Consider the following 14838-nt stretch of genomic DNA (forward strand, 5'->3'; position numbering starts at 1 on the left):
AAAAAATTTTAGAGACGGGGTCTCACTGTGTTGCCCAGGCCTTTCTTAAACTCCTGGACTCAAGCAATCCACCTGCCTTAGCCTCCCAAAGTGCTGGGATTACAGATGTGAGCCACCACGACTGGCCCAAACTCAGGATATGTTTTGAATATAACGTGAACAGAACCCGCTGAGCAATTAGATGTTGAGAGTGAGGGGGAAAAGGAATCTAGAACAATTCCTGCTTTGTTTTTGGCTGCAGGTTACAGGTGATTTTTACAGTCAAATCACATACAGCATATGATTTAATCAGTTTTGATGAATGCCTGTCAAGACCTAACCATTTCCATACTCTAAAAAGTTCCCTCACATCTTCTCCTGGTCAATCCCTTTCTACCCAAGAAGCAACACCAATCTGAAATCTAGTACAGAAGGCTCTACCCATTCTGGAATGTCCGTTAAGTGGGATCACCCATTAAGTATGACTTTTCTTTGGTTTTTCACTGAGCATATTTGTGAGATTAAACCTTATTACATGTATCTGTAGTTTGTTCCTTTTTTGTTTGTGGTATTCCGCTGTGTGAACATGCCAATTTGTTATCTACTGTCTCGCTGATGGACATCTGGACTGTTTAGTTTTGGTTATTATTTGGCTATCAATATTCTTATGTAAGTCTTATTTGTGGACATTTTCATTTCTCTTGGATAAATACCTAGAAATTAAACTGCTGGGTCACAGGGCAGATGTATGTTCAACTTTTTGAGAAACTGCCAGTTTTCCAAAGTGGTTGCATCATTTTACACTCCCATCAGCAGTGCATTCAAAGTTCCAGCTGCCTGACTCCTACGTGTTTTGCTTAAATAACTCTTACCTATGCCACAACCAAACTCACAGTCTTTCAGCTCTTCAAACATATTTCATTCTACATCTTTTTTTTTTTTTTTTTTGAGACCTTTGTAGATGCACTCAGGACACGTTTCTCCTTGCCACATCCCCTTTATCCCCTTTGCTTCCTCTCATTCATTCAACAAATATCCTGAAGGATGAGAAAAAGGCTGCCAGAGTGCTATGGATAGAGGAAACAGTATATAAAAAAGTTCCAGATGGTGGCTCACACCTGTAATCCCAGCAGTTTGGGAGGCCGAGGCGGGCAGATCACGAGGTCAGGAGTTCAAGACCAGACTGGCCAACATGGTGGAACCTGTATCTACTAAAAATACAAAAATTAGCTGGGCCTGGTGGCGGGCGCCTGTAATCCCAGCTAGTCAGGAGGCTGAGGCAGGAGAATCACTTGAACCTGGGAGGCGGAGGTTGCAGTGAGCCAGGATTGGCTCACTGCACTCCAGCCTGGGCGACAGAGCAAGACTCCATCTCGAAAAAAGTTCCAGAGATGGGAAAGAGCTTGCTACCTTCTGGGGCCTAAAAAAAAAAGTGAATGTGATTGGAGGGCTGTGAACAAAAGCAGCAGGAGGGTCAGAGAGGCAGGCAGAAACCAGATTATTCCGGCCCTTGTGAACCATGTGGGGGAGTTTGGAATCTAAGTGCTATGGAAAACCATTAAAAGATTTTAAGCAGACACACACGACTCTTGGCCGCTCTGGGTGAAGTGGAATAGAGGCAGACAACGAGCAGAAATGAGGCGGCCATCATCATGTTCCACTTAAGAGGTAAAGAGGGTAGCGACAGTACAGATGAAAGAAGTTATCATCTTATGGAAATAGCACTGACAGTAACTTGATGATAGATTTAGAGGTAGAGGGTGGTGAGAGAAAAGGAGGAATCTGATTTGAGAAACTGGGTAAACGGTAGGGCCACTTACGGAGTAGGGGACAAATGCAGGACAAAGAGTTTGCGAGGAATAAGTGTTCAGTTTTGGACTTAAGCTCACAATACCAGTGAGATGGTCAAGCCGCTGTGTCGAGCAGGAGTTGAAGGTGCTAGAAGACATCTAGCTGAAGATGTCAATGTGGGGATCATCAGCTTATGAACAAACAAAAGCCTGGGGAGATCAGAGATCACCGAGGGGGAAAGGACACTGAAAAAACAAGGTCTGGAGAATGCCAATGGTCAAGCCTAAGAGGACTCACAACCAGAGGTGGGAAGAGACACTGAGCTCAGCAGGCTGATGAGGAAATACATGGTCCTGCTCTTAGAACCCTCCAGTGACCTCTCAAGTCAGGATTATACACCTGGTACAGCATCTTCTATTCCCCTTATGAGAATACTTTTGATAACCCTATTTAATTGCTCTTCTCTACTATCTACTCGGCCAATATTTGAGGACATAAAATCAACAGAATTAGCAAGGACCAGCCCTGCTCTAGTCCAGTGTCTTAGTACATAGCACAACACAGACTGATGGTTTAATGGACAGCTACCATTCCGAGTGCTACCTGCAGGCAGTCCACTTCACCATATACTTTTCCTATTTTAGTGCCTTCCCCCAACAGCCCAAAAGAAGATCTATCTCCACTGCACAGATAAGGAAACTATAGCTCAGGCAAAATGCCCAAAGTCACTGATAGCAAGTGATGGAGCCAGGATGAGGTTGCACATCCTCCTTCACACGCTCTGCTGCCTTCCATCACATGGACTTTCTTCAGCAATAGTATCCTCTCACATCACTACCAAAGGGATACAAAATCTGGCCTCAGGTAATTGGTCTCCCACAGCACTAAGTCAGGGAAACGCCCAGAGAAGTACTCCTGCTTGACTTCTCAAGAATCCCTATTCTTGCCAAGCACAGTGAACATTCTCCAGACTCTGAAAGTAGCGCTTCATCCTTAGGGCACTTCTAAATGCAGCAGTGAAATCTGGCTTCCCTGAAACTGAGGTCTGGAGGTAAGCTGCTGGAGCCTTAACTTTTTCAATTCTAGAAACCCATTTCAGCCACCTATCAGGAGTTTCACCCTACATCTAAAAGGCCTCACTCTAAATGAACTAAATCTGATCATGGCCAAGGAAGTTTCTCCATGTCACCTATTTTGGACCAAGGCATAATTAGGAAGAGAGAAACCAATGGGGCCTAAGAAGCCAACACTACACATCTTTGTGAAAATTAACAGTAGTACAATTTTGTCTCTGCTTTCAAGATTGATGTGTGCCATCTCTCCTTGATATCTTAAGATTGGAACTACATAGGCTTTTTCCTAAGCGAGTACATTAACACCCAGGAGCTTCCTTTTTCCACTCAAGAGCCACTGTCAACTACGCCAGTAAGAGCATGGGGCATAGATGGCTAAGAAGAGGTCCTACCCTTGATTCTGTCAGTATAAAGCCACATAACTTTGGGTAAATTACCAGCCTCTTGGCATCTTCCTGAGTTGTAAAGCCAAAGGGTTATACTAGACAATTTTTTAGGTGTCTTCCGGCTCTAAAATTCTATAATCAGAAAGTATGGAAAGGGTGGGAGAAGGCACGCTGGATGCCAGCTGGCTGGGAAAGACTGAGAGGATGAACCCTCCTGGCTATGGTTAACAAAGCCCGTCTGATCCGCACAGTTCCCTCCCTTGCCAGAGCCTCTGCTTAGAGCTATCCTTGCTTTCCTTGACATCCCCACCCCTCTACCCAAACAGAAGATCCCCAACACAGAAACATGAACACATCTACAGGTCTAGATCTAAAGTGGTGCGGGGGCGGGGGCAGGGTGGGGGGGAGGGGAGAAACAGACATAACCAGAGAATGTTTCCTACACTGTCTAACACTTACCAATATTATAATACATCTCCACATTTTTTTATCGGGATGATTTTTTAAAAAAAGCAGACAGCACTCCTCTTTCTTAGCCTTTACAAGGTACCACTAATGATCTCCCTTAAGCTCTTTTGAGCCAGGTCCCTATTCACAAAGCAAAAAGATATAAACAGAGGAACACTTCAACCAGCCCACTTCCATCCTTTGGATTAACTTCTCAAGATGCTCAGGGCTAAAACAAATTATTTACTTTGTTTAATGTCATTTTCATCCAGCCCACAGATCAAGTTCGACTGCCCTACTGGCAGAAAAGGCTTCAGAACAGGGATTATCTTTGTGACCACTCTAAAGTAACATCCCCTGAGTTATTTCACATTGTTTTCTTATTTTCTTCACCGCTATTATCATCACCTGACATTTTTATTTACTGTTTACAGTCTGTCTCCAGAGTAGGCTCTTTCTTGCCCACAATCACATTTCCCATACTTAGAAAGCCTGTAAATACTTGTTAATGAAAATTAGCACACACACGCGCGCGGACCTTAATCCACATTCAGGGACATGACGTTCAAAAGTGGAAACCATCTTCCAATCACACCGATATCAAATGTTCCAATGAATTTCTACTCTTTCCTATAGAACAGCTGACATATGCATACTGCAACAATGATATTTTCCCTAGTAGTTTTAATTACCCACCATGAAACACCAGATAATAAGCCACGGATATACCAGCTAACTCATGTTATAGTTCATCTTCCTGCTGCGTCACGCATATTACCCAAAAAGCAAACATTGCTCTTACGCAGAAAGTACTGATTGTGTTTGTCACCATGAGAACCTTTTCACCCATACCACATGTATCAAGGGTATTAAAGGACTTTCAACAGCCTAACCAATAATCAAAAACTATCCAGTGCAATGTGACCAAATTATGCTCTACTAACTATAAATACCTTGATTTCAGTATACTGTATTCTTTTTCTTTTTTTTTTTTGGACAGGGTCTTGCTCTGTCTCCCAGGCTGGAGTGCAATGGCAACAACATGGCTCACTGTAGCCTCAACCTCTCAGGTTCAAATGATCCTCACACCTCAGCCTCCTGAATAGTTTGGACTACAGGCACCCACACCACATCTGGTTTTTTTATTTTGCAGAGACCAGGTCTCACTATGTTGCCCAGGATTACTGTATTTTAAAGGTATCACTGTCATGTACTGTTTTATTTCAATAGTTTTATTGTTTTGCTTTATCTTGTTACTTTTTTACCTCCACAAAAAGAAAATGAAGACAGCAGAGACAAAGCCCCAGACAGAATGAATGAGTACTAAGGTGCCTTGAACACAAAGTCCCCATGAGTAAGAAGGCTTAAGGCATACTGTGGAAAGAACTGTCTTTGGTAAATATATCTTTTGAGTGCCACCCAGTCAAACTGAGTGAGAGCAGTCACCATACAAAATGATTCTAGTGCATTGTAAACTAGTCAGGAGGAGACAGCCCTTTATGTATTATGTCACTCTTTAAGCTGATACCAAAGTTTTCAGCTCAGGACAGAATGACGGAATTAAGTATGAAAAGAGGAATTTTTTCATAGATTAAATCTCAAGTACACTGGCAAAACTGACCAAGTATGGGCAAGGTAAAAGTTTAGGAAACTCCCAGGGGGTCACAAAACCATAAGCAGTCACAAAAACCACCCTTTCCAGTATTTCACCTGCATCTAGATTTCGGGTTCATCATAGCTTTACAATTTAAAAAAAAAAAAAAAGAGGGGCACAGCAGGAAGATATGGATTCCAGCGCCACGCTTACCACTGACTGATTTGTGCCTTGAGCAGGCAACAAACCTAGTACAGCACAGGCTCTGGGGCCAAGAGCAGGAGGGTTGTATCTAAGCGTTGAACCTCACTAGCTCTACCAGCTCTCAGGGAAAGGAAAGGTGATCTACCTCTAAGGTCGGCTGGGTGGATATTGTAACACAATTTAAAATGCCTTGGACAGAGTCTAGCACAAAAGCTTGTTTTTTATACAAATGCCAGCATGTTTTCCTACCTATATGAAAAGTAGGTTGGACTCATGAGAAAAAGTCCAACTCCAAATAAATGTGATCATTTCAATTACATTCCATTTTATCTTATAGAGTTTTAAAAAGTTGGCCAGGTGCCGTGGCTCATACCTGTAACCCCAGCACTTTGGGAGGCTGAGGCAGGGGAATAACCTCCTGACCTCACCTGAGGTCAGGAGTTCGAGACTAGCCTGGCCAAGATGGCGAATCTCCATCTCTACTAAAAACACAAAAAAATAGCCAGGCATGGTGGCAGGAGCCTGTAATCCCAGCTATTTGGGAGGCTGAGGCAGGGCAATCGCTTGAGCCTAGAAAGAGAAGGTTGCAGTGAGCAGAGACTGTGCCACTGCACTCCAGCCTGGGTAACAGAGCGAGACTCCGTCTCAAAACAAACAAAAAAGTATACCACTACTAGGTTATGGAACCTAAAAGCCATGTCTCCCGATATCTTACCAATTTTGGCAACCTTCTCTCACATGAATACATACAAATTACTTTGTAGAATAAAAATTTTATAACAATTTTTTCCCTTGTAAGTTTTATAAGACAAGTGTAATATACATGTGAGTGTGATAACTGCTTACAATTTAATAGGCCGGGCGCGGTGGCTCACGCCTGTAACCCCAGCACTTTGGGAGGCTGAGGCAGGCGGCTCACCTGAGGTTGAGTTCGAGACCAGCCTGACCAACATGGAGAAATCCCATCTCTATTAAAAATACAAAATTAGCCAGGCGAGGTGTCGCATATCTGTAATCCTAGCTACTCGGGAGGCTGAGGCAGGAGAATCGCTTGAACCCAGGAGGCTGAGGTTGCAGTGAGCCAAGATCGCACCACTGCACTCCCAGCTGGGCAACAAGAGCGAGACTCCATCTCAAAACAACAACAGAAAAAACAAAACCAATTTGAGTAATCAGAGTTTTTTAAACACCACACTGAACGCAAGGTCAAAATTCAAATCCTAACATAAATTGTTTATTCTAGAAAATTACAAATAATCTGTGTGGCTATATAAAAGTGTCTACTTGTGGGCTGGGCACGGTGGCTCATACCTGTAATCCCAGTACTTTGGGGGCCCAAGGCGGGTGGACCACGAGGTCAAGAGATTGAGACCATCCTGCCCAATATGGTGAAATCCCATCTCTACTAAAAATACAAAAATTAGCTGGGCGTGGTGGTGCGCACCTGTAGTCCCAGCTACTTGGGAGGCTGAGGTGGGAGAATTGCTTGAACCCGCGAGGCAGAGGTTGCAGTGAGCCAAGATAGTGCCACTGCACTCCAGCCTGGCAACAGAGAGACACTCTGTCTCAAAAAATAAAGCAAAAAAGTGTTTGTGTGATAGGCCTGATGGTAACATACAAGAAAATTACTACCAAACCGTCTCCAAAGTCAATAATTATAAGCACTCTGCCCCTATGCTGGGATCCTTTTGGAAACTGTTCAAAGAGATTCAATCAAAAAGTGATCTAGGCTGGGCACAGTGGTTCACGCCTGTAATCCCAGCACTTTGGGAGGTCAAGGCGGGTGGATCACCTGAGGTCAGGAGTTCGACACCAGCCTGGCTAACATGTCGAAATGTTGTCTCTACTTAAAATACAAAAATTAGCCGGGTGTGGTGGTGTATGCCTCTAATCCCAGCTACTCAGGAGGCTGACGCAGGAGAATCACCTGAACCTGGGAGGTAGAGGCTGCAGTGAGCTGAGATCGTGCCACTGCACTCCAGCCTGGGCAACAGAACAACACTGCCTCAAAATAAATAAATAAATAAAAGGGGATTTAATTTTAAAAATTAAATAATATATAAAAATAAAAGGTGATCTGAGAAAGACATATTGTACCATATTGGGCTCATATCCGGCCCAGCAGCACAGTTCTAGAAATCTAAGACAAATTCTGAGGTTGGTATAGAAATACTTACCAGTCAAAAGCATGGCCTAAGGCTTTCACACACCATAAAATCAGTGAAACTAATTGCGGTTCTTCAGCATCTGCGGAGCATTGGCTACCAGTAAGGAGAAAGTTGGGGATGCAAATAATTAGTGCACCCTGAGATGACAGTTAATTCCACTAGCATACCATTTCACAGGAGATGTTATGGCATTCTACTTCATCCCCCTACTCTGAGAATGCTGAAGTTGGCTGGAAATTTCAACAGTTAGCCAAATGTCAAATGTCCTTTGAAGAACGTTAATAAAATCCGGATCCTCCAAAACCCCCTGCGTAGAAAGATCTTGGAACTCCTCTAAGCCAACATACACAGACCCATTCACATGTTATCCACACATTTTCCAAGTAGACAAATATTCTCTGAAACATTTTCTGATAACTTCTTTCACAAAGACAAAAAATACGTTAAGGTGCATTACACCTAGATCAGAATAATACACTTTCTGATCTGAAGCACAGAACAGCAAGTGGGATTTCAAAAAAAGAATGTACCCTGACCAACTTTTATGCTCTGTTGAAGGCAGAGGCTGGAAGCTAAAAGACAAGCTTTTAAAAGCCAGCTAAGGTACAGTCTGCATTTCTCAGAAAAGTTGCCTATGGCTAAAACAGAGCACAAAATGAGAGATAAGAAAGCAAAACCACAAACCCCTGTACTGTCTGACCTGGGAGTCCTCACTTAACAGATGGGGAAATTACCAGGGAAAGTAACTTGCCCTGGGCTGAAGTTTATTTGGCGTCAAAGCTGTAAGCAGATTCCTGGTCTCCTAGGTCGGAATTCAGTGTAGTTTCCCCATCCACCAAACCACCACCCCACAGAAGATGCTGTATAAAACTCTTCACTCTTCACTGAGGCTGTTAACATAAGGGTCCAATTATCATTCAAAGATCAGCCTGTTAGATAATAGCTCGAAAATTCCATCCATTTTACAGCAGTTACCAGAGACATCTAATCTTCGAGGAGAAAAAAGCAAAAAGGAAAAGGGGGAAATCCTAATTTTGACCTGACCCCTAAGGTCAGACTAAAGGACTGAATACAGACCAGCAAACTGTATTGGTATCCGCAACCACAAAAACAGACAATAATCCCACCCACAAGCAGAGAAAGACGGCCGCACCTCCGCACCGCCCCCCAACTCACTAAATTCCACTCCCATTCCGGCGTCCAGAGGACAGTGCACCTCCCGCCGTAGCCTGAGAGGGATCGGCCCGATTGGCCACGCTCCTTCAAACCACCACTTTCCCCCGAAAAAGGGACGAGAGCCTCAGGTCCCCAAATGAGCGCTCCCTCGCCCAGAGACCCCCGGCTTGCACGCCCCGCCCTGTTCCCCGCGGTGCGGGAGGAGAGGCCGCCCCACACAGGAAGTGTGTCCTGCGCCGGGACCTTGCGCCCAGCCCGCCGGTACCTGCCCTCCGCCCCCAACAGGCGAGAAGCAGCCGCGTCCACATGGTTTCAGGTGTTCACATGGCAGTAAACGGGCCCCTGCCCTCCCGGGCGCCCCAGCGCGGCGCCCTCCCGCCCACATCCCGGCCCAGCCCCGCTGGCCTCGCCCCCAGCCCGTAGCCAAGAGGCGAGCGCGGCCGGTGCCCCCGGGGCTGCCAGGGGCCCCGAAGCAGGCGGCGCTGACTCCCGGACGCCGCCCGCTCACACCCGCCGCCTTTGCACCCAAGGCCTCGCGCGACCAGCAGGTACCTTCCCTCCGCACCCTCGGGCCAGCACCGGCGCCCAAACCCCGCCGGATCCCCTGGCCGGCCCAAGACACCTCAGCCCTCTGATGCCAGGCCTGGCCCGGGCCCCTGCCCGCACTCTCGGGACGGGCCGGGCAGCAACACTCCCCTCAGCACCCCAAGCCCTGACTCCGAGTCCAGGAGGCTCCGCACTCCCAGGCTGGGTCCGGCCGGGACCTCTGCTCCCGGCCCCCCAGGCCGGACACCCCGGCCCGGCCCCAGTCCCTCAGGCCCAAGCCTCTCCCTGCCCCTCAGGCCCGGGAGGCGGTTACCTGCAGGAGCCCCCCGCCCCGTCCCTCGGCCTCCGCCGGGGGCGGGAGGGGAGGGAGCGGTGGCGACGGCGGGCGGCGCTGCGCGGGGTGGGGGTGGGGGTGGGGGTGGCTCCGCCGCCTCCAGCTCGGGTGCCCGGGCCGGCGGCGGGGCGGGCCGGGGCCGCGGCCCCTCGAGGCTCGCTCCGGCCCGCGCGCTCGCTCCCCGGTCAGGCGCGCCTCAGGGCGGGCTCCCCTGGCGGAGGCCGCGGCCGCCTCGCAGGGGCCGAAAGCGGCTGGGCTCGGGGTTTTTTCTCTCCATTCTCCCAACACACAGGAAATAACAGAGCGTCAGGTGACGGCGCGCGGCCAATGGGGAGGCTCCGGGCCGCGGCGCGCGGGCGGGCGGGAGAGCGCGCGGCGGGGCGGGGCGCGCGGCGGGGGCGGGGCGCTGGGGGCGGGGCCGGGCGCGCGCGTGCCCACCCGCGTGCGGCGGCGTCGAGGCTGGCGCGCGCCGGGTAGGGACCGCGAAGGCCCCCACCTCGCGGCAGGGTCGCAAGGGGTTCTCCTCTGCGGCCGCAGGGCGCAGCGCGCCGCCCGCCCACTGCCATCTTAGCCTGCGCCTCAGGGCCGTCTTGAGGGTGGACGCGAGCCAACTTTCTGGGGAGTTGGTGGCCCGGAATCTCTCTGGGATTTCTGGAGTTCCCTGGAGCCTCCAACGCCAGAATCGCGCCTCTTGCGGCCCGGGAAGTCCGCGGGCGAGGACCCGGCCTTCTCTCGGTGACCTGTTTAGTGGGGCCGGGCGTGGGGGCGGCTCTTGCCCGCCAAGAGCCCTCTGGGCCGGAGGCAGCCCAAGACCTAGCTGGTCCCGTCTGTGTCCCTGACAGCCCCCGCCCATGGGTTCCGGGTGTCCGTGGAGGAACGACTTGGGTCCTCTCAGAGCCTGTTTCCACCGCCGAAAACGCGAGGAGGGAGGCCCACCTACCTCACCTGTAAAATGGACGTTCCAGTTTGCCTTCTGCTGCGGCATTAAGAAGCTGCAATGCCAGGCTGACTGCGCCCAGGGTCCCGAATTAATTTGCCTATAAGGCAGAGGATTTGCGGTGCCAAGGCCTCAGCTTGTTCCCAGCCTTCCTTTGCAAACCTGATGTTTCTAGAGCAAAGGAAGGGCTTGACTTCTTTATAAAGAAAATCGCAATTGTAGAGCAACTAATACGTAGATGTTGGTGCCCCCACGGCCATCAAAAGTGACAAGGCCAGCAAGAGTAGGATGCGTTGAGAATTTGTGATCCTGCCCCTGACCTTTGACCTGGCCAAATTCTCTTCCCACTTTGCGCCTCAGTTTCCTGTGGGTGAGGAGAGTTTGGATTAGATGTCCCTAATGTTGGCTAAAATTGCCGATTCTAAATTAGGCTCCCATCTGTCCTAGATGTTAGGGGAGTATGTGGCTTCCTCTCCTGAAGCAACCCAACTTACAAGTAAATTGGGATTGGAAAAGTGCTTCCGGCAGCAGGTGGGGCTTGTCAGGAACCAGGTGTGGTCTAGAACCCAGATTTCCATGTATTTGAGGCACACAGCTCCCCCGGGCGTGGTTTTACTTTTTGACCTTTCACCCCAGCTAGCCATTGCCTTTTCTCAGGCTACCCAAGGAGGGTCTCAGGGTCCCAGGCAGAGGTGGTCCTGGGCCCCTTGGCAGGAGCATGTACTTGGGGAAGGCAGTGATTTCTCCTGGCTTCTGTCCAATCTCACAAAGTGGGGGCTGGCTCCAAAGCAGGTCAGGACTATTCCTGGGGACTTGATTCCCCAACACCTCCTGCATGCCAGGCTCTTCCGGGGCAGAGCTGAAGCAGCCACGAGGCCCTGCCCTCTGATTGTTCCCATTGTTCTTCTGAGTTTCATTTTCAAATTCTCAGGCCTCAAGACTTTTAAAAGACCAGTACCTGGCTTCTCCTGGGATCAGGGCTGTAAAGGGAAAGGTGGAAGAGGCACTCAGCACAAATCCATGTTTTCTGGACAAAAATAGGAGAATGCAGGACTTCCTGAAGACTGGTGTTGGGGGGCACCCTTAATTTCTTGAGAGAATTCATGAAGAAAGATGAATCCCTTTTCCTTAGAGTCCCCTGCCCCATCATTCCTCCATTCTTTCCCTTCTTCATAACCTCACTTGCGTCTCAGATGCAGGGCCCGGGGGATGCTGACAATCTGTCGCAGAGCCTCATTCAAAAGGGAAAGAATAAAGAATGCAGACAGATAACTGACGTCCAGGCTCTTGTCAGCTCCTGCCTCTTATAACCATGCAGCCCCCTCCCCGCCCTTTCAGACCCTGCCAGAACATTGCCCCGATGCCCTCCACCTGGAAACTTCCCCAGTCCTTAGACCAGGCCAGCTGGGCCTCTTTATCCCTGAAAGCCTGCCACTTTCTCTTTTGGTTCCATCTGGAAAAAGAATGTGTATGGGCATCATAGCCAACAGGAAGATGTGGGTTACTCTTGCACTGTGTGTCCTTGGACAAGTCACTTCCACCTTTGGTTTCCTCAGCTATAAAATGGAGATAATATTATCTCACTGGGCCGGGTGTGGTGGCTCACACCTATAATCCCAGCACTTTGGGAAGCCGAGGTGTGAGGATTGCTTGAGGCCAGGAGTTCAAGACCAACCTGGGCAACAAGTGAGACTCCCCCTCATCTCTATTTATTTAAAAGAAAAAAAATATTTTTTAATTACCTCACTCATAAGGTGTTGTGGGACTCTCAAGAAAGCTGCATAGGCCAGGCACAGTGGCTCATGCCTGTAATCCCAGCACTTTTGGGAGGCCGAGGTGGGTGGCTCACCTGAGGTCAGGAGTTCGAGACCAGCCTGGCCAACATGGTGAAACGCTGTCTCTACTAAAAATACAAAAATTAGCCGGGCGTGGTGGCAGGTGCCTGTAATCCCAGCTACTTGGGAGGCTGAGGCAGGAGAATCGCCTGAACCCTGGAGGCAAAGGTTGCAGTGAGCTGAGATTGCGCCGTTGCACTCCAGCCTGGGCGATAAGAGCAAAACTCCATCTCAAAAAAAAAAAAAAAAAAAAAAAATTCAGTGCAGTACCGGGCACTGTTAACACTAGCTGCATGTTCTATGATATGGACACAAAAGGACATGAGTAGACTGAGGCTCAAAGAGGTGAAGTTGCTGCCCAAGATTGCACAGTGGCAGGCACTCAATAACTGAGCGCCCCTTCCTCTGAAATCACATTAGTGTTTTCTGTTGTTCTCTCATTGTCTCAGATGCATGGATCCTGTTTTTCCTACCACACTCGAAGCTCTTTAAGGAAAGAACAGTAAAAAAACAAACAAACAAACAAACAAAAAACAGTAGACTAGTTTTTTCCCCCTCCCTCCTAACCCAGTCCACTCAAAAATTACTCATTGAACTGAATCAGTGTATCAATTCTAGAAACAAAATTAATCCTTTCCCTCCTCCTCTGGCTCAAAGATGGCTTTTGGAAACACTGTATCACTCCTTTTATTACAAACTCCTCTGCCCTCCTCCAGGCGCCTGGGCCACTCCAGGATTACAAATGGAGCCTTCTGCCTCTAGGTCACTGATTCCACTACCATCTGTCAGCGTGGATTGATTGAGGAGACTGGCCCTGCTCGGCAGATCAGTGACTTGTGCGAAGTGAGCCAGGGTGTCAGTGCCTTCAGAGCAGGCGGATGTCCTTCCTCACTTGTCAGCTCTCGTGAGTAGACACGCAGCCCTCACCTTTATCCTTCACCGAGCTCCAGCTCTCCTCTTTCTTGGGAGGCGCTGCCTGCTAACTCAGTCACACCAAGAGGGAGGCCTGGAATTCCTGCTCACAAGCTCGGGGCTTCATCTGCAGTCTTCCAGGAGGCAACTTACAAAAGCCTCTGGCTAACAGAGCGGGAAACTCCCCACAGCCTCCTGCTGTGCCTGTCCCCAAGCCACGCACTGTCCCCTTGCAAAGCACAAGGATACTGAGAGTGCACAAACAGCAGGGGTGGAGAGCCTCTGTGGGCACGCCCTCATTCTGTGCCCTCATTCCACAGGAGCCCCTGCTTTGTGCAAGTCTCTGAGCCCACATGGAGGGAGCTTGGGGGCTCAGAACAGTTCTTTCTGGGGCAAGGTCAGGGGAGGCTCTAAAGTTATGTTGGTGGGGAGGGCCTTAAAACAGAGGACCAGAGAATACTGAGACTTAGGGGTGTGGGGGAGAACTACCTGCTGTGCCCAGTGCAGGGGAAAAAGATGAAGCTGCGGAGTTGGGCAAGGGTGGGATCCTGCAGGGCCTTGTAGCATTGACATGTTTGGCATGGATTTGTTTCACAGGGTCCCACAGAAACTTCTGCTCTCCAGGTTTGCCCCTCCACTCTGCCCTCCAGGATAGAAGTGTGGCATCCTAATCTGGGATGCATCCATCTCTTCCCCTGGACTGTGAGCATATGCAGGGCAGAGACACCTCTGCTTCTCTCGGGTCTCCGGCATCCTGTGCAGGGTAGGGGTACCATGTCCATTAAAATGATGTTAATAAGGATGATACAGCCCAGAGGAATCCAGGCTTACTATGAACCAGGCACTATGCAGATTTCATCATCCCAGTTCTTCTTATTTGCAGCAGTCTAATGAGTTTGGTACTGTTATCACCCCTATTTTACAGATGGGGCCACTGAGGTGCAAAGAGTTTAACTTATCCCAAGTCACACAGTTTGGAAGAGGCTGAGCTGGTATTTGAACCCAGGTTTTCAAAGGCTGCATTCTTAACCACCAAGCTTCCCAGCACTCAGCAAACAATGGAAAGATAGAGATGGACCTAAACAGTCAGTGGGACCAAAAGTCTGCAGGCCGATAGGGAAAGAATGTAAGAGGACGGCTTGGGCAGCACCAGCCCCTCCCGCAGTCATATATTAAGTCCTGGACACTGGGCAGCTGGGGCAGGTGGGGGGCCTCAGACTCTCGGACCCCACGCCTGGAAGACCACGGTCTGCCCAACAAGCAGCAGCTGCTATGAATCGACTTACACATCTTCCCCACAGGTGAGCAGAGAGCTAACACCTGAGGATAGGCCAAGAAACGGGACGCCCGTGCAGCCTGAGCGCACAGATCACCCCGACCTGCCCGGCACTCACTATCCCTAGTGGCTGGACTCTCACTGGGCCAGTCACTGAGCTGGGGCCAGCCTGGTCTCACC

General features: G+C 49.4%; 1 protein-coding gene across 4 annotated transcripts in view; it reads right to left on the bottom strand.

The window, feature by feature from the left end:
- The window catches only part of TCF20 (transcription factor 20), a 183003-nt gene that overhangs the window by 99765 nt on the left and 68400 nt on the right, over window positions 1–14838 (bottom strand). For 2 of the 4 annotated variants that reach the window (XR_010125906.1, XM_054469982.2), the window contains exon 1: window positions 9678–10000. The exons of 1 other annotated variant lie outside the window; for it this stretch is intronic. The gene's annotated coding sequence lies outside the window, so the exon portion shown is untranslated. Of the gene's footprint in view, window positions 1–7651; window positions 7736–9677; window positions 10001–14838 lie in introns of those variants that run through there. One more of the 4 variants, XR_010125908.1, reaches the window with a different exon arrangement.

The sequence above is a fragment of the Pongo pygmaeus genome, chromosome 23 (assembly GCF_028885625.2).
Source record: "Pongo pygmaeus isolate AG05252 chromosome 23, NHGRI_mPonPyg2-v2.0_pri, whole genome shotgun sequence".
Taxonomy (NCBI): domain Eukaryota; kingdom Metazoa; phylum Chordata; class Mammalia; order Primates; family Hominidae; genus Pongo; species Pongo pygmaeus.